Raw genomic sequence first — 22253 nt, 5'->3', positions numbered from 1 at the left:
GATAGAAATAAACAACAACAAAAAACTAGCACTGATGCAACAGCAGCCATAATATAATCAGGGATAATTAGTGATCTAAATGAGGAATCACATGTAGGAACATACATTTCCAAAGTGCTGTATGATACATTAAATGTGCACCTTGTTATAGACAATGGCATTTGCAACTCTAATTTGGCCTGAAGTGCAGAAAGCAACCTATCCCTACCTATTTATGAAAGTATGTTATTCAAGTCCTCAGCAAGGGAAGAAGAGTAGTCATTACGTGGCCTGGGGTGAAATGAGCCATACATCAATAAATAAAGCAGCAGGCAAAGGGAGAAGAGGCAGTCAGAGCAGGGCATAACTAGCAGGTAAATAGATAGAAAAGGCAGAAGAGGTGACAGTAAGGACTACAGAGTTAATCTGAGACAATTCAAACGATAAATAGAGGGGAGGCACAGACTGTGAAAAAGGAAAATTTCATCAACAGCAGTGACACACTGACACACATTTCCAGGATGGATGGACTCAGGGATTAGATGAGGCTCAAGGAACAGCTGCATGAGTATTTTACTGACAAAACACACAGACCTTACAGACATGATAAATGAATATTATGCTCCAGTATCAACAGGGATGTGCAGCCAACTGATTCCCAAAATTGGACCATATCTTCCAGAAGAAATAAAAATGCTATGGGAGCTTCAACTTACATTCTTGTTTTACTCTAAGAAACAATATGTTGCTCTAAATTCTCAATAAGAAAAACTGCCTTACAAATGTTTCAGAAATTAGACTGGAGCAGCAAATAGACATTTACACTCCTAGTTAGATAGTACGATGAGAGTAGGAGTGGAAGTATGTAAGAGCCATATCCCAGCTGAGGACAGACACATTATACACTCATTCCAGAGAGCAAAATAAGCTTTGGCTAAGTATTAATAATAATAAGCCTCAAAACAAAAAATCCTTTGGAAGAATGACTCAGGAAATACAAAAATAAAGGCTAGTAGCATAAGCACAGAGGCACCAAGCAAAGTAACTTCCCCAGGGGAATACAGTAGGCTTCACCTCTCCTGTTCCAGAGATGGAAGCTAAGCAGTCCTGGTCCAACTGCCCTACACTGAACAGGGACACCTACAGCTGATCAGGTGCATGCATGTTAGGCAGGCAGCGCGCATCTACTGCAGGAGTTTGGGAATATTTTGGGGCTCAGGATAGGCCCCAAAAGAATTCCAAGAATTTGGACATATCTGTACATCCTAACAGCACTGAGGTCTCAGCCACTGGGATTTTCACAAGGCAGCTGCAAAACTGTGTCTGGCTGCCCTCAGGCTGCTAAGGCTCAGAGGACCACATCTGGCAGCACAGAAAATACGAGTCTTCACAAAGACCTTGTGAGAAATCACTCACAAGGTAACAGCGTCAGAGAAGCAGGGAGGGACATTCAGAATGGGAGTGAGCTTCAGGGCCGTCTGATGGAAGATGTTCAATCATCATAAGGAATGGGCTTCAGAGTGAGTGCAGACAAAGTCCAAATACACCAGATGATAGCAGGAAGAGTCATTTCAGCTGCTACAATGAACTGTGTAACAGCACTCAGCTTACGGTCATGGAAAAGGGGTGAGCAGGATTTGACATCAGCCATCTCATCTCTGATCTGACATATTGCCGTTTTAGAGAAACGTGCCAATAATTTGTGGCCAACTTCTCTATAATCCATTTTTCTTTTGAAGCACACCTGGAAGTTCAGTGAAGTTAAAATTATCAAAGAATATCGAATCAGCCATTCTAACTTTAAATTTCACCTGCCAAACCTGCATCTAAACCTGAGTGCCCACCAACAGCCTTTCAATCTTTGGTGTTAAAAATGCTTCTGCCATTTTAATTACTAACATTTGAAAAATCAGCATCAGGGAATCAGACCCACAAATACATGTAATGAGTAACACAATATGAAGTAATTTATTTCAAGTTTTATCCTTCGGGAAAGAGTTACATGCAAAAGAACAAAACCCATAAATCTTAAATAACTGGTATTTACCAGTGAGGAAATACAACTTTAAAATGGTTAAAAATAGACTGAAAAAACATTGTGACTACTATGAGAAAATCAAAACTTTTTTTTTCCAGAGATACACAAATTAAATTATAACTTGCAATAAAGAAAAAATTGGCTGAACAACTACAGAAGTAAAAAATGCATGAAAGATAAATCACCTTGTCAGCCACGCTTTAAAATTAAAGCCCAAAGGTAGCTCCAGGACTGGAAAATTGCTGCCTACGTGGCCTGCCCCCAAGCAGGAGGGGAAGGCTGGATGCCCATGGCTCAAGCATCATGGGATGGGGAAGCTCCACCTGCGCCAAGCTGTGAAAGACCGTTGCTTCTAGTTTCAATGCTATTCACCACATGGTTTGGCAGTTAAATAAAATGAATCTTCCCTGTCAGAGAATGACACAGTCCCTTCCCTAATGCTTGGCTTGTGCTGTTAAGGCCTTTCTCAGGGCCTCTCTGCATCGCCTAATCTGCTGCTCCCTGAGCAGACTTCCCTGCAAGTGATGGGAAGAATGAGAAAACCAAGGTGGTGAAGAGAAACAGCACCATTTGCACCCGAAGTAACAACAAAACTTCTTGACAAGATGAACCGATCCCTTTTGTTCTGGGGGAAAATGTTCCTACTACACAAGCAAGCCAATTTCTGCTTAAATGGGCCTTGGCAAATGTCTGACATGAGATATGTTTTAGAAACACAGACCATCAAAAAGAGAAGCATTTAAATCACCAGGTTGTATTGATTTCTTGCGAGAGACTCAGTGCATAGATGTAATGGAAATGTAGCAACATTTTTTCCTCAAATAAAAAAATAAAAAAGATACTGAAAACTTTTTCTTTCTTTTTTTTTTTTTCTTTTTTTTTTTTTTTTTTTTTTTTTTTAAATGAAGGATCTAGAGTTGGCCAACTTTTGCAACACATGGCATGGCTCATATACCTCATTTTTGGTTGGCTGGATTTTGACAATAGGATGCAATGCAAGCATTTCTAAGGTACACTGTTTCTAAGAGATTCCCTGTGCCAGAAAGGTTCAGTGCAGATAGAACTCACTCTATTAATCACACAGCACTATGGTAGTCTAATCACGTTGTAGGATGCAGACGAGAAATGTCATAACAATCCTTGGAGTCCGTTTATCAAAGTACGATTTCATCTGTCATACATTAAACATCAGCTACTAAACAGAGGTTCATGCTAATTTCAACTTAATTGGAATCTCAATGCAAATGCCAGCTTCTTCACCTTGCTACGGGCCTTCTAGCTTCAAAATGAAAGCTGCTGATAAGCATGTTTGGTTAAACAAATACACCAGAGAAGAAAAAATATGGATGGGTCCTACTCTGCCCATGGCTCTACTACATTGGTACTCCCAGCTGAAGATTACGAGGGCTGTAATTACCTGGCAGATGATGAAATTTGGCTCAATAATTCTCACTCCAGATTTTCATGTACAGCTGGATAAACAGAAAAAAAGCAGAAAATATTGATCATAGCATGAAAGCAACAGGTTGGAAGTGCCTGAAAAACGATTATCAAATATTAATTTTAGTGTCACATAGTACTGTCAAATTTCATTCATCTTCTATGTAAATAAACCTAAAGGAAGAGAGAATAAGACTGTAACACTGAACATGATCTAGATATATTGCTCAAGCGAGAGCAGGCCAGGAAATCAGACTTATTTTGAATATGCACAACTACTAATAATGGGACAGGAAGTGATCCATAGGGGTTCAACTTAGAAAAGTTCACATTAACCTCAAAGTTTATCCTCAGTTCCTTTACCTCTAAATCTGTGAAAAGCTTAGAGTTACACTGGGTGCTACCTGAAAGAGCAGGAATACAGACAAAGGACTGTCAGTAGGACTACATTTTTATCCATATGATTCAGAGGTCAGTCCCTTATAGTAGTTGTATGCACTAGCCACTGTCATCTGGTATACTTAAAAGAGAAACTCAGTGTTAAAGGTAGGCCAGTCCACTATTGCCTCTGGTTTAAACTACTGCTGCAAGGCAAAAGGCAGCTTTTTTTTTTCCCCCTCCATGAATTATAAAATCTGCAAATTATTAGAGTGCAAATTCACAAGTTTCTACTGTGTTTGCTTTATGTACATTTAAACCCGACTTTATTGGCTCCTAATTAAATACATCTTAGGAGCATCAGGCTGAAGCACTACCACACTCTCCTAATCCCTTTGTTATTTCCTCTTCACAATTATTTTCTGACTTGTCATTTCAAATTGTTGCCTTTGTAAGTAATTTAAAACTAGCTTTCACTATTTCTGCCTAACACCAATGAATGATTTTTCCTACTGAAAGCACCATAAGATATTAATTAATCCTGACAGAGCCCCTTTTCCAAAGAACAGTTTTAAAGTATGTGAGAACTGAAATGAGAGTCATATAGGGTGTGTTACAAACCATAAAAGTTTGAATCAGAAGCAGAAAAGAGCTCAGATGGGAATGGAGTTGAAGGACGTTTTTTGGTTTGGAAAAGGAAATGAACTTCCCAGCTATAAAAATCATTTTCAAATCAGCCAAAAATCTATGTATATAATTTGGTTCAAATTCAATAAATACCTCTAGCTGAGGAAAACATTGAAGAGAAATGCTCCAAAATGTCATAGCTATAACTTCTGAAGGATAGGTATTCTTTCAGCTCGGATTTGCAAGTAGATGTTGGTCTTTCCTGTGTAGCAGAAGGCCTTCTCTGGCCTGATTGCCTGGAGGCTCAAAGAGGATCTCCATGCTTTGGGATGCACACATCCCTCCCTTTTCTCTTATAGAGGATTTACTTGGTGTGACAAAACTTACTCACTGGGGCAGAGACAGTGACATGTACACAACCTCCAACAGCAATTTAAATAGCATTTTCCCAGCTCTAAAATGGGAATAATGCCCCAGTAGAAGATGGAACAAACAGCTAGAAGCAATCACCTTCCCAACCAGCCCTGCTGCAGATGCAGGAGGGTGCTCAGGAGTGTTTGTTCACCTGCAACATGGGTATATGGCACAGAGTAGCAGCTTGGGCAGCACCCTCAGAGATGCACATTCTTTTTGCAGCCCTGCTCCTAATGAATGCACATTTTATTTTCTGATATAGCACTGCTGAGTTTGGCAAGTGCGTACGTCACAGCTATTTCTTCTTATTATTCATTTTATTTCATGAAATTATTTTTGAAGCTGGAGATGGTAAATTATTTGGTGAATAAAAGATTTCTTCTATTCCTACATTATCTATAAACAGACTGCTTTTTTTTAATAAACTCATGGATTATTCATGCATAAAAATACTGTATTCAAATGTATTATTGCCTACAGTCTGTTTGTTTACTACTTGCTGCTCTTACAGCTTCAACTCTTTATGTCATACACAATTGTAAATCACATGGCATTGTTTCCCATCCTGGGCTGAGTGAATGAAAAATCTTATAAAAGGAGGAGAAAAACGAGACCTTACAATAAAGATGAAGCATTTTCAGAATGCATCTTCCAGAGTAAGTTTCCACTTATAGTCCTATACACACAAATATAATTCATGAGAAAGACTAAGGCAGGTCAAGAGATCCTTAATCATTCTGACATTATAGTATTTAAATCTTTGCAGTATTCGTTTAATTTTGACTAGTTCAATTCCTCTTAGCAGGGAGCACGTGTTGAAACAAGCATAGTAAAACCAAGGTCCTTAGAGCTTGAAGTTAAACCTTTCAAAAAGCAAAAATAAAATGGAGAGAGAAATGGGAGAACTGTAGTCTGTTCTTGGTTTGCTTTGCAGAAGTTTCTGTTCAGTTCATTCACTGAACTGTGAATCTTCAGCATGGCAGTATTAATGAGAACAGATACAAAAAGCTTTCAAACTTAAACAAAGAAATGGCTGCTACTTTAGGGCATTTTCAAGCATGTTCTGGAGATTAATGTATGAAGCAGATGCTAGAATACCGGCACACAATACTTTAATTTAGCTCAGCATCTCTTCAGGCAGTGGCTTCTCTATTACAGCTGGTTCCCAGAACACAACAAAATGTTATTGCAGGGCGCCCTTAGATTAAAATCCCCAAATAAGCTGTTAGACTTTACACACATCAATCTTTTGTAAGTACAATAAGGCAGATTTAATTGGTTTTTACTTTCATTTTAACGACAAATGTTATCATCTATTATCTGTTATATAAGAAAGCTATTTAAAAAAAGACCCATGAAATGGATTAGAAAGCAATTCCATAAACGATAAAATAGGGACAGAGTGTTACTACAGAGGAATGTGAGCAAATGTATTGCCAAGGTTGTTTACTCAATGCTGAATAATCATTGTAGGAAGTTGAAATAATTAACTTTGTTTCAAACTAAGGCTAGCAAGAAATTCAGGAGTTATTAAAAAGGTAAAAGAAATTAAAAAAGCACAAAAACAAACAAACAAAAAAAACGCTATAACACAAATACACATAATAAATATTAATATGATAACAGTCAATGTTTCAGCTAAGCTAATGAGTATGAATAGTGCTTGGCCACTAACATGGTCTGATCTGCAGTGCCCTGAGTGGAAACCACAATACGGGAACACACAGCACCAGATTGAAACCCAGTCAAGCCTCAACAAACGTTTAACCAGCTGTTGGTTTTCTGTGATCACCAGCTTCAGGTGTTGTGAGTTTCCACAGCTGGAAAAGACACTTGACAAGGTGGGGGAATGAACACGGACTCCATTTTCAAAGTTATTTACAATACATAATTACTCCAGTGTTTTAAACAGAGCTTTATCCTGTTTCCTGCTAGTGCTCAGTGCCATGGAAAAGACCATCCAGTCCAAACATCTACTCACTAGACCATGTGCTTAAGTACCACATCTACATGTTTGTTCAGCACCTCCAGGGACAGTGAATACAGCACTTCCCTGGGCAGCCCGTTCCAACATAATAACATTATGCATTTCCACATCTTATTACCAGAAGATTCCCAAGCTCTCTGTCAGGGCTGCTGGTCAGATCTGGAAGGATCAGGCAAATGACAGGACCTGAAAAATCTGAGTGTTACTTCAGAAGAGAACTTTCCATAAAGTTCTGTTTCACCTCATTGTAGGCTTTAAGCCCAGTGTGGAATAAATTAACATAGCTCAGTGACTTATTGGACAGATGACCTCCCAGTGACCTACCGGCGTGTTATAGCTTCAAGACTGAAATTTTCTGCACTCACCAATCCATAAAAATAAAAGTCAGAATTTTTCATTCACTCAAGTACATTTTTGCATCTGAAATTGACAACATTTTTATATTTTTCACTTTTCTGAGGGCTAACATATCTTTTGCTCTAACTTCTGTCTCTCTGCTATGTTCCTCTCCCCAGCCAAAGGGACTGCCTCCTCCTTTAGCAGAGCTTACAGAGATGTCTGTGCACACTCTTCCTCCCTTTTTGGCAGTAGTTCTGGCTCTAATTTCCGTAGCAGGAAACTCACCTCACTAATAAATCAAAGAGCTCTGGAAGGGGTGACTCATCACCTTCCTGTGAGCGGTTAAAATAAAAATGGACTACAGCCATTTCTGTGGCCTCCACTGCTTTCTTCCTAAGCTCTATTTCTCCCCACATACCCCACGCCATAGAGGCTCTCATCTCCCTGAGTTATTTTCAGCCCATAATACGACATACTAAATCTTTTCAGGTTGCATATTGCCATGCCATTTTTTTTTCTCTCCCTCTACCTGCTATACTTAATGGTCTTCTGTGACAATGGAGGTTTCCTTGTTCTGAGATTTCACCAATGGTCAGATGGAAACGTAACATGGCACCATCCTTTTTATCCAAATGCAATAAAGAACATCCCCAAAGTTCAGTGAGATTTCTTCCAGTCTTAAAAACACATACACTTCTGGATGTGAACCTATCACCTCAAGAGTGCATTCTGATTGCATGAAAGGAATGAACCCACAGAGCCAGCCCTGTGCCACTTGCACGTGTATGTTCATGTGACAAACCATTTGTCATGCAGTATGGGAATGGAACTGCTCCTATAGACGCATTATAGGCATGGGGCTGTAGCATCTGGCTCCCAAGGACTTCCAAAAAAGGTTATATGGAGGTTGGCAAGAAGGCAGCACACCACTGCTTGACAAAACAGCTCTGCAAACCCAATCATATTTACAATAAAATGGTTTCCAGATTTAAATCAGAAAGGAATTCTCTTTTACGCAACAATCAGCACATTTAGCAAACCATCATGACTACTTATGGACAACACAAACCCAAGCTGCCTCACTGACTACTTCATGGCTCCAAATTCTCTCAGAGTAAAGCTCCACTACTACAACACCATCTACTAGAGCAGGTCCACCATGCAGATTCCCAAGGAAATGAGCAGAGCTTCATCCAAGCCCTGCACCGACAGATGCCTGCCTCTGTTAGCACTGAGCTCTGCACAGGATCATTAACGAACTTTCTCATGGTCGGTCCCAGTAGAGGAACACCATTAGCTCATTTCCAGAATCTATAGTCTGTATTAAGGCATAACCATGCAAAACTCCAGCAGATAAAAGGGAAGTTTATGACAGTACAGCCTGTTTTTACTAAACTGAGATCACTATTTTCAAGTTGAAAGATTACTTTTCAGTGAACAAAAGCCAAGCCAGGCAGAAGAGATGTTCTTAATAATAACAGTTTACAGGCCAAATCTGTAATTCTTTCTGGCTCCAGTTTCCAGGAAAGTGAAACATACCCATCCATCCAAGGCTGCAGCCCCACCTCACACAGTGCAGCCAGCACATCACTACCCTTCACTGTACTGGTCTGCAAATGATGTGCCTGCAATGTGCACAGTGGTCCCATAAGATGTGCTGCTGTCCGTGGCCTCTGCAAGGGTCAACATGCAGCCGCACCGTGAACTTGCACGTGTTGCTCGTGGACCCAAACACACATAGACAAACAACACAAAGGCATGTCCACACCCCCCACCATGTACCACCTGCCTTTGCAACCCATCAGCTCTCTCTTGGCCCCCACCCCCCTCAGCACAGCACTGTTTGGGTTATCTCTTCTATGGGGACTTCATCAGTCCTCTAACTGTGCTTTGTTTTGGGGTCTTAAAGCAATCCCTTAGCATTCATCTGTATCTCTCTCCACATTTGTAGGGTTTATATTATTTATATTCTCCATTTGATTAACAAGCTGCAAAATCAATAGCAGCATATTCTGTAGCAGTTCCAGAAGAGTGCTCTGTTGTATTGTGCTGCTATTTTGGGAGCCAGAGGAAAGTTTGCAAATCTATATAAGCAGTTTGGCAACCTGCTTTTTCTCCCTTCGCCTTCTCTGTTATTTAGGACAACACAGAAATCTTTCTGAGCCTCAGCATGGTGAAAAATGATATAAAACAGCTTTGGTCCATTTTTTTTTTTTTTTCTTTTTCTGAGGGTTTTTTTTTTTTTTTTCTCCCCTGTTAAGAAAGTTAATACCATGGAAAAATCTGGTCAGGAGGATCAAATGTTTATGCAGGACGTCATGCTGCTTTGGTGTGCCAGCTCTCCAAGAGTCCATAAGGAAGCCAGCCAGACAGGCTCTGAAGCCTGCGCCCTGACCTCAGCGACCTCTTAATTTTTCAGAGTTTATCTAGCCCCATCCCAGCAGTACTTGCATTGAAATCAATCCCCCTGCTCCTGGATATTTGGCACAAGGGGACTTCCTTCATATGGAAAACTGTTTAATACCAATTTAATGGGCTGTCTAGCCACTGTAAACCCCCCAGCCCCCTCCCCAAGTCTCCCACTGGCAAGTAAGAGTGAAATAATATGCTTGAAATAGCCCTAATTCTTTCTCCTTAGTGTGGTGGTTGTTTTTCTAATAAGCAATTGTTTTTTAAAAAGTCATTAAACTAGAAAAAAAACTAGCAGCTATATCTGAATGACATCTAATAGGTTTCCTTAACAGTCCCCCTAACCCATTTCCCCCACTTTTTTGATGTGTGTATTATTTCCTCATATGTACATTTGCACCATCAGGAATGGATAGCAGCAGAAACAAGAAAAAGTTTCCATTTTAAGTCAGAAAGCTTTCTAGCAAATCATGTCTATGCCAAACTACTTTTATACAAAGAAAAAAAGACATTAACAAGTTGATCTTTGGTTGTAAAGGACAGGGCTTGGCACCAGGGCTACAATTCCTTGCTACAAAGAAGCTCAAAAGAAGGAAATCAGTAGATGCTGTGGTTTTCCCAGGACAGACAAGGTGGGTTTGGGTTCATTTTATTATTATTACTTTGTCTTTTTTTATTGTTGTTTTTGAATGTCAGAATTTTGACTCTGGAGCAAAATGGCAGAACAAAGGCACAAGTCTCTGCACTCACAATGGGAAGAGTTCCCATCACTCTGTAATAACTGTCAGGACACTAGGCGGTCTTTCTACACTAGAGCAACTTAAGCACTTTGTGGCTGCAACAGTAATATGATTTGTTTTCTATACTAAAAACAAATTTAGAAACATCCATCTATCAATTCTACAGTCTTATCACCACCTTCCTCTGGCTTATGGTAAAGAGCCAGGCAGGTCCAACTGAGAGACAGAAAGGACCCTTATAGTCTGCATAAACTCCCATTGATGCTGAAGCCACTTCATTTTCCAGGAGGAGGGAGACACATATAGAAAGGGTCAATGAACAAGAACAGTGTAATGGCAACAACCCACATTATCGTACTGTAATTCCACAAGGCAACATTTTGCATAGAGCTATGAAGTACTCAGGGCTTTTCATTCCTGTGACAGGTAAACTCCTTTATTCTATAGCAGCAACGCATAGACAACAGAAGAAAGAATGAAAACTTTCACGGACTCTGTACCACTACTTAAGTCCCCATTTTTGTGTAAAACAAAAGAAACCAGATGAAAGGCTAATTTTAGAGACAAAGCCTGTCTCACTGCTCCCAGACTCCTCCTGATTCCCCATCTTTGCAGAAGTCACACAAGAGACTGCTGCTTCCTTCTTTTTCTCTCACATAAGAGGGGCTTGGGTCTGAAGGCTGCCCAGGCTGCCTTGGCCTGCCAAGGCTGGTGTAGAGCAATAGGGGAGGGAAGAGGCAACCTCCTTTCCAGCTCCTTGGCATTGCGTGCATGCAACAGATCACAGTCTCAGCCCAAAGCCAGCAATCAAAATAAATGTTACACTCCTCACATGGCTGCCAGAGAGAACTCTCAGAAGGGGAGAAATGAGATGAGAAAAAGGGAGGAAAGTATGAAGGAAAAATGTTCAGATGAAGCCTTCCTGTTTAATTTTTCTGATGCTTCACCATAAGGCTCACTTCTGCATCCCATGGTTTAGTGCTCTCAGGAAGTGCCTACATGAAAGCTACAGCTTTCAGGAAGGAGCTCAGACTTACTTTCCTTGGCAACAAACAACATGCTCATCCTTCGCTCCTTTTCTACATCATACATTGTGGCACAGCCCTGGCATTACAGCAGTCTCAACATACCATATGTGCTGTTATACACGACACAGCTCACACGCTGCAACCACAAAGATTCTAAAAGATATGAAAGAGGGACCTCTTCTGAAAAATTGCTATAAATGACACACACGCACAAAATCTATCTTTGGAAAAAACAAATTACGATACATTGCGAGGTAAGTTATCCAAGACCACAAATATACCCAATCAGCTCCAGTTGTGCAACAATTCAGTTGGAATTTTTCTAAATGCAATCATTGGTAACTAATGAAACAGTAGGAAAGTGAAATATTGTGCATAAATGTAGTTTATAGAAAAAACATGCAATCAGTTGTTACACACTTGTTCAATACTTTTGTAATGTGATCCTGGTTCTATGTAACCATGACTACTGAGGCCACTTTTTGAGGGGCCTGCAGTTTATCTTACAAATATTTCACTGGGACAGCTTTCCCCACTGCCAATCTTTCACTGTAAGTGCTCTTTGCTTACTCCCAGAGATCAAAGAGATGTTTCTGCGGTTTGCTGTTATATTCACATTCCTGCTCCCTCCTCTCTTCCTTCCTTCCTCATGCTCTCCTTGCTGAAGGAATCACACGGCAGCCTCAGGCATGAATCACATGCACACACAGGGGCATCAAACAGAAAAAAAGTCTCAAAAAACACACAAAAAATAGTGGTGTATCCTCCCATTAGGCCAGCTTGGGGGAAAGTTTTACTGAACTCCTTGAGAGAAATGAGTTACAGCTCTTTTCCTGGCACGTAATTAGATAACGGTCAACTTAGATCTTGGCTCAAGACCAGATAGAGCCAATCATGAAAGACCTCATCTACTGCTTGTTTTCTTTTCATCCTACCACAGAAAACAGACTTGCACACTTAGATATTTCCACACAAGCATTTGTTCTCCATGCATTAACACAGGCGTATTCTGATCTGTCTTACCCAGGAGGTTAGCCAGTCAAAAGTTGACTTATGTTAGCAAAACCTGAATCGATATTTAACTTCCTTCTCAAATAGGTTGAATGACTCCTTGAAAGGCACGATTAAATATTACTCCTGAACAAGTCCATAAATAACTCTTGCAAACAGTGCATTGCAGTACTGAATACCCCAACTCTCAGCTATTCCAGTGGGACTCAGCTACATGAGACATTCAGGTGTTCTCCAAAGGACAAACATCATCTCTACTGTGAATATTCACAACTACACATTCCTAATTCACTGCCATAAACAAATCCATTATATAACACTTGAATTTGTTGTCAAAGTAAACAGCCCTGTCAAGACCTTTCCATGTCAAAATATTTATGCAAAAATAATTTTGAGGGAGAAAACAAGGGAACAGAGTTCAGAGGGAATGGTTAAAAATTACTTCCCTAGATTTTTTTTTTAATTATTCTTTCAGTTTCGTATAAAAATACCAGAAAGCTGCACTCTATATGAAGGCAAGGACAAATGACTCAACGCACTATGAATAAATCAGTGCTTGAGTGCATATAAACATCACCTCTCAGTCTGAGTACAAAATACTTGACGTGAAAAGACGTGGTGAGAAAGCACTGTCACTTCCACAGGAAGCCCCCCAATTCCTCCTGCAGGATCTTTCATTACAAAGCACACGTGGATGGCATTGTCCTGCTTTTCAGCTTGCAAAAAACCATTTACAGTTGGTGAGTGCTTCACTGTTAATAGAGTACACAGTACAAGAGCACTGCCAAAACAGTAATTTTGGTGGGACAGAAAATATCTTGATTACAAACACATGAATTCAAGAAAAATGCCATGATGGGACAGGTCTATTTTCCTAAAGGAACATCTGTTACTAACACTTCCCATGAAAATAAAAACAATAAATCCTCAGTCCAAACCAGAACCTGTCTTCAAACACTGCTCAATAAAAGCCTACGATCCCTGGAACAGGATTCTCTTTAAAACCTCCAGCAACCCATAGGCTTGAAGAGAGTCATTTCCTCTGCATACACTGCAGCTCTTCAGAACTGCAGCCATTTGGCAACATGCTTGCACAGCCACAAAAGGATGGGAATTAGCCATGTCAGCATCTTCTGCGGCTGCAAAACACAGCTCAGTCCCTCACCCTGCCAAAAATCAGTTGTTAAAGGCAGCGTGACAGCCTGGAGGAAGGCAATCCTCGCCAGCTGATGCTGGCTGAAGCCAATCCTACCGGCAGCACAGTGAGCACCAGCACGCACCAGCTGAGGAGCTACCTGTGAAGGGGATGGGTGAAGCTTGATTCCAGGATCAATTAAAACACCCCCAAGATGCTGAGAACATCGGGTTCAGTTCAGCTAGCTGAGTCAGTAGGTGTGGCTGCAATGTTCTGGCCATACAAGATGGCAACAGGTGAATGAAGACTCAAATACCAAGAATGGGAAATCTCATCACCTTTGGAGAGTGAAGAAAAAGCCTACGTGTGCTCACACAAAACCAACAATCAGAGTAGCAAAGTATAAACAGACTTCAAACCTTGATTGATGATGGGAAGCAGAAGAAAGGCAAAAAGAGATTTTTTTCCTTCTCTACAGTGCATCCCAACTACCACTGCTGCACACAGACCACTTGATGCTACGTGGCATGTGCAGCTTGTGTTGAGGCACAAAATCCATTCATCAATAATTCACACAGTGTTCTGTCAAACACTGGGGGTCAGGAGCAGTGGCTTGCCTTGGCTTTCCAGTGCTTGTGCTGGTAATAACTTGAAGGATGTCAGATCTGTTCATACTTGTTCTTCTCGACTTCTTCCTTTACACATACCAAAATGACAAAAGAGTTCTGTAACATATGTGTAGAAATGATGAAGGCTTACAGCTGTCATCTAAATATTTTTACTGAAACTATAATTAACTGTTTCTAAGAGCTTGGCTTTACTACAAAGTTGGTCAGAGAAGAAGAATATTAAATTTCCTCTGTTATCAATCAACAATTTCTATTCAAACTCTGCTAAGTGTACCTTTGAGGCATCCTCTCTTCTTACTGCTGTTTTGCTCAAGGGAAAAAAAATTGAAGGATTTTTTTCTATGTTACACGCCATTACACAACACAGATTAAGCTGCACGCTTATGCTGTACTAAATGCACCATTCTACTAATCTACACAGATAACTAAGCTTAATTACATTAATAATTGTTGTGGTTTAGTATAGTGCCAGAATTTACCTCTCAGCTTGTTAGAGCGACAATTTAATTGTAGCAGTGAATACAATCTCAAATGAGAGATTATCTACAGAGTTATTTAAGGAGTTTTGCTGTTGTTTTTGTACCATCTAAACAAACTGAGATGCTTCCGCCTCACTGTTGCTTTGTGCATTGATGGAGATGTGGCATAAGGAAGGAATAGATATGAAATACAGGAATTTAAGTGCCAGCATTCAAGAGATCTGGGAGAAATTTATTTTTATCTCATTTTGCTCTGAAACTGCATTAGCCCTTACACCTCCAATAGGCTCAGCTCACACCCTTCCATTTACCCACACACTCTCACCTCAATCTTCGTTTCCAACACAGGACAGGTGGATATCCATCATGTTCTTTCCTCTCTAACAAAACCAAACGTCTCTGATTCATCTGAACTCAGCTAAATCCTTTCTCTCGGAAACAAATGTAACACTGCACATGTGTTTTCCTCTCGCAATCAACACTACCTTAAGCCTGAGCAAGCCCTGTTTTGAGCCAAGTGGTAATAACTCCTCTATGTTTATTTTAACTATATTAGTCATATTCCATTAATGTGGAATACAGCCAAGGAAACAGTGAGGTTCTTTAATCTCCTTAGCCACCCCGTGTTTTAGCTTTATCCCTAATGTAACTTTCAGGCCTACGAACAGCTTATAAATCTTCCAAGTTAAAAGGTATCTGTTCAAAAATGTTTACCAAACATCCTCATGGTACTACATCATGCGAACAACTGTTCGCAGTTTTGCAGAGTGAATAGTCTGAGGAATCAATAAAGTATTCCACCATGAAGCTTAATTAACTCTCTCTCAGAGCTGTGCTTAACAACATCCATGCATCAGAAGCATGAGTTACTGAACTGAAAACCAGCTTTAAGTGCTCACATCGAAGTGTATCAGAATGGTGAATTACAGTAGAGCACACAAATTGTACTCTGGGTATAAAAGAAAATAGATTAGGAAGAGTTTGCTATGCCTAGGCATGTTTAAAAAGAAAACGTATTGGAAACCAAATGTTACACGCAGCACAGGAAGCTCTTCAGTCATGTAAGTGACACATCCCAGACCCAGATCCTCAGTGTCTCTCCTGTAAACATGCTTCTTTCTCATAGTGATACCTCAGTTTATTTCTTAAAGTGAATGAGACTTAAGAAATAAAGTGAAGCAAGAGAAAGGTTCCTTGCCAGCAGAACAGTTGCGATGCCCATCTACACCAGCATCACGTTAACATTACTCCAAGCGGCTATTCAGTTCTTCATTGGCATTACTATATGTCTGACAACAGAAAATTAACAGAAAACAGCCTGGAGCACACACATGGCAAGAAGTCATCTTAAGCAGAGGCATGCTGAGCAAACTGGCATCTTGCTCTGCCTCAGCTGCAGTTTCTGGGAATGCTTTAAAGACAGCATGAAACTTGCACAATGATCCTTGGGGAACAGAGCTCCTGCACTTTCTGCATTAATTCCCACACAACCTGTGCAACAGAGCTGTCTGGATTGCTAAATACAATCACAACATGGAACAGCTGGAATGCTGTAGACCTGGCTTGACATTTTACATTTCAAGATAGTGACCCATGGCTTTATATGCTAATGGACATTTCCTCATTGCCAAAGGCACAAATAGGGCATCACTCAACAACCTCACCAGATGCAATTACAGGAAGATTTCTCAAAAGGAATTTCTTAACATCAAGAAAGCGTTTTCTTGGACAGTTAGTACCAAAAATCACTTCCTTCTTTTGATTGAACAACATATTATTTTCTAGTAGTGAGCTTTTAATACTAATATTTGAGGTTCCAGATAATTCCCATTTTCAGAAATACAGCTTAGTTTGCTCTGAAATGATCTTCTAATATATTACCAAAGCTGGAAAAAAGGTAACCCATGAATCAATAAATTTCACATTGATATCTATTCCATGCAATTTCCCCAGTGCCAACAGTGCTTTTTGAAAAGGAAGGTGGTGATGTTCAAGCACAGTCACCATCCACTCTCTCATAGCTTTATAGAAAGTATATGCTCTGAGTAGGTCAGGGCCACTGGGCAATAAACACCCAGTTATGGGTACTGAACCAGTCCTTCAGTAACAAAAGCTCACCTCAACCAAAATAGATTCAAGTTAAAAGGAGACAAAAATTCAAACCTAGATGTGTATCCACAGTTGATTCTGCTTCACTTTCCTAATTTATTTAAAAGCCACATGTTGGATATTCTTGAACTCCAGAGTAACAAAAAAAAACTCCTTTTCATAGTAAATCTAGATTTTGCATCACTATAGACCTTAAATGTATTTACCAACATACAAAATTACAGAGGTTTCTCTGCATGGCTCTGTACAACATCACCTCCTAAAATGATTAGGAAAAAGACGGTATAAAATTCAGGTTAAGCAGATACAACTCCCATTTAATGAAATGGATTTCTTCTCTTGCACAAACTAAAGTTTATCTGTGTTGTTTAGGAAGGTTTTCCACAACCTATAGTGTTGTGTTAGAATAGCTCTATTAAGCATGTCGTTAAGGACACCGGGTTGAATAAATCCTACAAAACACTAATTAACATGTTTTATTTACTTGTGTCTTGACTAAATTGAAAACAAAAACAGCATAATGAGTATGAGCCACTGCTTACTGCACTTTGTAGATTTCATAGACACCATCACTTTTACACTCATCCCTTCATTCCATTATAACTCAGCAGGGCTCATGTATACACAGGTAGCATACAGCTGTGGGTATCGAATCATTAATGCATTGACAAAAGTTATATTCAAGTGCTTCTCAATAAAGGCAGGACAATGAGATGATTTGGACTGTGCGTTGCTTAATTAGAATTGGCTCTCCCAAGGGAAAGTACAATCCCTGACATTTCACCTGAAGGCAAATTCCAGAATCCTTCTCAAAAGCTCATCAGGGGAAATGAGGCACATCCTGTTTACTTTTCAGCTCATTAACAGCTCCACACAGACACCTCACCAAGTTTGGAGGACTTACCCATTTATGCAATGGAGGTTAAGAACAGAAGTTTTTGTGTGCATACCGTTTAACGCCTCTGCTTTTTTAAACGTATCTTTCTATCCAGGTAATATTCTGACTGTCATACATAAAGGCTTTAACCAAAGACAGAAGGAGGAATCTAAAACGAACAGGTGGACACAATATCTGATGTCATTCTTGGATACCACTGACAACAAATAATGAGCTTGTAACAAGAATTCCAGTGTTTTAGTTTCTTTTTAAACAAGGATCACAATATTTAAAGCCCCTCCTGAAAAGGTGTCTAAGAGATCAGGGTCCTTTTAACATGACTTCTTTTAGTACCATATAATTTTAGTTGATTCGATGGCTGCATTCTGTTTCAAACTGAACGGTTAGCCCAAACTCAAAAAGTCTAAGAGAAGGGTGATTTTCTGCAATTACAGAATTCAACGTATTCACTATTTCCTTTAAACTGGCAGAAATAAACTACACCTGGAAGCACACCCTGTTTCTCAGCAATAGGAGCACACTGCTGCAGTCCCACCAGCTCATGTATGGGAGCCCTGGGGACAGCTCTGCATCGCAGTCACTGAGACAGCTGTGCTCATGTGCAGCGCAGCACTGTGAATAACAGCTTTTGTAAACTGCTGAATGAATCCCTTTGCTAATCTGCAACCGTGTAAATTTTTCTCAAAGCTGCAGAGATGCTTCGCTTTCCCTTCCCATCAAGTTTTATTTTGCTGAGGCCCGTCGCATAGTCACAAGTCTCATCAACAGCTGTTTTTTCTTTTAAGCTTGCTCTGTCATTCTGGGAGCTGAATTTTTGCTGATAAAGTGTAATAGGAGCCGCTTCCTGCTACACCACAGCGCAGCAGATGTTGTAGTTGTGGCAGCCCTAAAGCTGAGCTCCCTAGCAAACTTCCCTTCACTTACACAAGTGCACATCATCTTTGTTTTCCTACCAGCTGGTGGAAGCAGGCATCAAATAAACATCTTTCATTTTACCTGAGATCGTTTGGGTGAACGGGGCAGTGGGGTGAGTAAGACAGTACAAACATCATCTTACAGGAATGGGGACAGGAAGGCGCTGCTCCACCCCCAACTCAGGGGACACTCGGGGCAATGCTTGTGGAGCCAGTTCCTACAGAGAGGCGGTGATTCCTCTGTAGCCCTAAGCAGTCTATTCTAATGACTAATTATCCCTACAACTGAAAAGTTTCCCCCCATATCTAACTTCTAATCTCCTCTTGCTTTCATGTAAGCTCATCATTTCTTGCACTGTCCCTGGCGGACATGAAAAAACAGATTATTCTTTTTCTCCAAACAGCAGCTTTTTGCTTACATTTTCTCAGCCATCTTTGCTTAACCTCTAGACTAAACAAATCAAATTCTTTCGGTCTGCCTTTGTAGCTTGTGTTTTCTTTTACCATCCTTCTTGCTCACCTCTGGGTCCCTCTCCACCCATCACACAGCTTTTGGGCTGGGCAGTGTCCAGGGCTGGATACATAGCCTAGCTGACATATGAACTGCTGAGTAAAGAAAAAGCCTCTCCTCATGTATTTAACAGGCAATATTTCAATTCACTTTTATATACTCTGCACTGGTGTATATTGATTCTGATTCTGACACTGGAAATGGTTTGGCTTAAGTGAAAAATAAAAGACCTCAAAGCAATAGCTTCCCCATACAGAAAGAAAATAGCTGCTGGACCCACAGCAGCTGGCTAGTCAGAGCGGACACACATCTACAAAAACAAGCAGAGAAACAGCAAATGCCACCAGAATGGCTGAATCCCATTTGGGAACACTGTAGCAGCCAGCGGGAGGTGGAGACGTGAATCACTAAAATAGAAGTACATATTGAGCAGTATGGTACAGTTCATTCAGCCAGAGCCCTTAACTTGAGAGACAAATTCTCAAAATGAAATCTCTAGGCCAGAATATGCAGATACCTCAATCTGAACACCATGGGAGAAACTCCGCTTTCAACTGCTCGATGCTATTTTAGTCACTCCAGGGAGAAGCCCCTCAGCTCAGCTTGTACTGACATACAGGGTCAGAGGGGACTAAGCAGGTACATGACATGCTTGTTGTTTTAATGTCATTTGCATCAGCATTGATGCCCCTTGAGGAAAAAAATGCATAGCCATATGTTTTTAGTGTATTCCAAGTCATGAACTAGAGGAAGGAAAGGACTGTGTAATTCCATCCTGAGACAGAAAAGGAAACCAGACCAGGCGATGAGAAGAAATTCCTGTAGTGTATTTCAGAGTCTGAAATGACACCTTCATGTCTGATTATTGTAATAAAAAAGAGTAGAAAATTGGACCTTACCCTACAGCTTAGAGGGGCAAAGAAGGCAGATATCTTCAGCAGACCCTTTGGAATTATTTGTGCTTCTATTTATGCATCATCCATTTCCCCAGCTCTCTTTTTTTGTTCATCGCTCCATTATTACAGGGACTCTTTCAGGTGAACCCCTTACCTCAGGACTTAAAGCAAGGCTGCGGTTCTGTCACCAGTACATTTTCCACATACTTGCTCTCAAACCATGGCATGAGTAAGCTTCTTGCAATCGTTTACTGTTAAGAGAAATCATTTCCCTTTATAGTCAAGGAAACAAAGCAAGAATTATTCATCTGCTCTCACATGCCAGAAGAGCGTTTCAGTGAGATTTCCATCTACATGAATCAGAAATGGAGATTCTTTGAAGATTTACTATCAAAATCCCCATCCTATCACACTAAAGCTAAGCAAACATCCTACAAGGCATTGTTACTGATTCTGAAAAAAATGTATATTTCACAAAAAGAAATCAGATACGTAACACAGTATCCCATACGCTTCTATTGAAGCGTCTTCTCTTATAAAAAATAAACAATTGCATAAATGTGCATTAATCGGATGGTTCACCCACTAACAAAGACAACAGACAGTGAGCACTCAGTGGGGCATTCCCAGCTGTCCTTGTAAGTGATATCTTTTCAATATCTAAAGGATGGAGGGGCTATAAGAAAGAAGGGAATAGACTATTAGGATCTGCTTGGACAGGACAAGGTGAAAAGGATTCAGACTAAAAGAGTAGAGATTTAGACGCAATATAAGGAAGAAGGTTTTTGCAGTGAGGCACTGACACAGGTTGCCCAGAGAGGTGGTGGGTGCTCCATCCCTGCAGACACTCCAGGTCAGGCTGGATGGGGCTCTGAGCACCTGATCAGCTGTAGGTGTCCCTGTTCAGTGCAGGGCAGTTGGATCAGATGGCCTTTAGGGTCCCTTTCAACTCAAATAATTCTGTGATAATATGATGATTCAAAGATCTTTCATTAAGTCACTGCAGCAAAAACCACCTTCTCCTGCTAGAACAGGCTGCTGCTACAGTAATTCCCAAGTAAGATAATGAACACTAAATCACTTATCACTGACATTAAAACCCATGTCTAATTAGAGCAGACAGATTAGCACAGATCTGCAAAATTGGATGAAAGCGATCCCTCAAAAGCAAGGCCTTTCTGAAGTGACTTGCGCTCTGCTTCCAGGGAACAGCAAGGAGATGGGGGCTGCACACCAACTGCTATGCTTTGCAATGCCAACAGTGTTCTGTGCTGAACACACCACAGTTTTGGTGTACACAGGAGTTAAAAACAACAACAAGCCTGCTTTGGTTTGTGCGTGGCCTCAGGTTCTTTGTTATCTTAAGTAAACACTGAAAGTTTTAGGAAAGTTCCATTAGGGCCTTTTTTCTTTTTTTCTTCCCTTTTTTTGAAATGGATAGTGCTTTTTCTATTTTTACAAACACTTTAAAAACCACAATGAAGAAAATAAGATGAAGAATATCAAATTGTTTTGGTCAGACTTTTCAAGGGTAGATTTGCAGAGGGATTCAAAATCGCCAACAAAGCATTAAAGGGCTGCAACAGATCCTACACACAGGTTAGGAAAGGAATTTAGCTGGGACAGTAATCAGTGCCAGCTGCAGGCTTCTCCATTTCCAAGATACCCTACACTTGTTTAAAGTAATTCTGTAGAACAGAGCTTGATACTTTTGCCAGCAAATGAGTTACTGTTGGTGCCTGCAAGAGGAATCCCTGCCAGCTGCTCCGGTTCTCCAACAGGTAAAGGCAGCAGTGAGCCCATGCCAGGAGGGAGAGCCTAAGTGTAAGAGGATCTCAGATCATCCTGACCTACATTCCAATTTATTTTATTTTTAATCAATGAACCACATTTATTCCTGGCATTACATAATTCACTTGAAATTCACTGGGATCACCTCCAGACATTGACTTGAACAAACAGAAGTAAATAGGCTGGTTAGCAACCACATCAATTTAATCTTTTAAACAGTAAGGATAAAAGAGTTAAATTCTGAGATCACACCCACATGGAGGCCTGTCAACCCTGAGTTTGCACAGCAGGGAAGAGGAACAAGCGCTCATGGAGGCACTGCAAACTGCATGGCTGTGACCCAAGAAATGACAAGTTTCTGAACATGGATTCTGCTCAGCTCTGCTGTGCTCCTCAGTCTTCTCCCTCACTTTCAACAGCACTTAACATTTTATATTAGGCTAAGCAACAATAATAAGAAAACCACACCTGCTCTAACTCTTATTTAGGGTCTGCAGTTTT

General features: G+C 40.4%; 1 long non-coding RNA gene across 3 annotated transcripts in view; it reads right to left on the bottom strand.

Annotated features, from left to right (window-relative positions):
• LOC107318789 overlaps positions 1-20191 on the bottom strand; it is a 48563-nt gene extending 28372 nt beyond the window's left edge. For all 3 annotated transcript variants that reach the window (XR_004308567.1, XR_004308568.1, XR_004308569.1), the window contains exons 1-2: positions 19965-20191; positions 3435-3489 (exon numbers count right to left, since the gene is read on the bottom strand). This is a non-coding gene — a long non-coding RNA (uncharacterized LOC107318789). The remainder of the gene's footprint in view (positions 1-3434; positions 3490-19964) is intronic.
• Between the last annotated feature and the right edge of the window lie 2062 nt (positions 20192-22253).

The sequence above is a fragment of the Coturnix japonica genome, chromosome 10 (genome assembly GCF_001577835.2).
Source record: "Coturnix japonica isolate 7356 chromosome 10, Coturnix japonica 2.1, whole genome shotgun sequence".
In the NCBI taxonomy this organism is placed as follows: Eukaryota; Metazoa; Chordata; class Aves; order Galliformes; family Phasianidae; genus Coturnix; species Coturnix japonica.
This window is presented reverse-complemented; position numbering and strand designations above follow the sequence as displayed.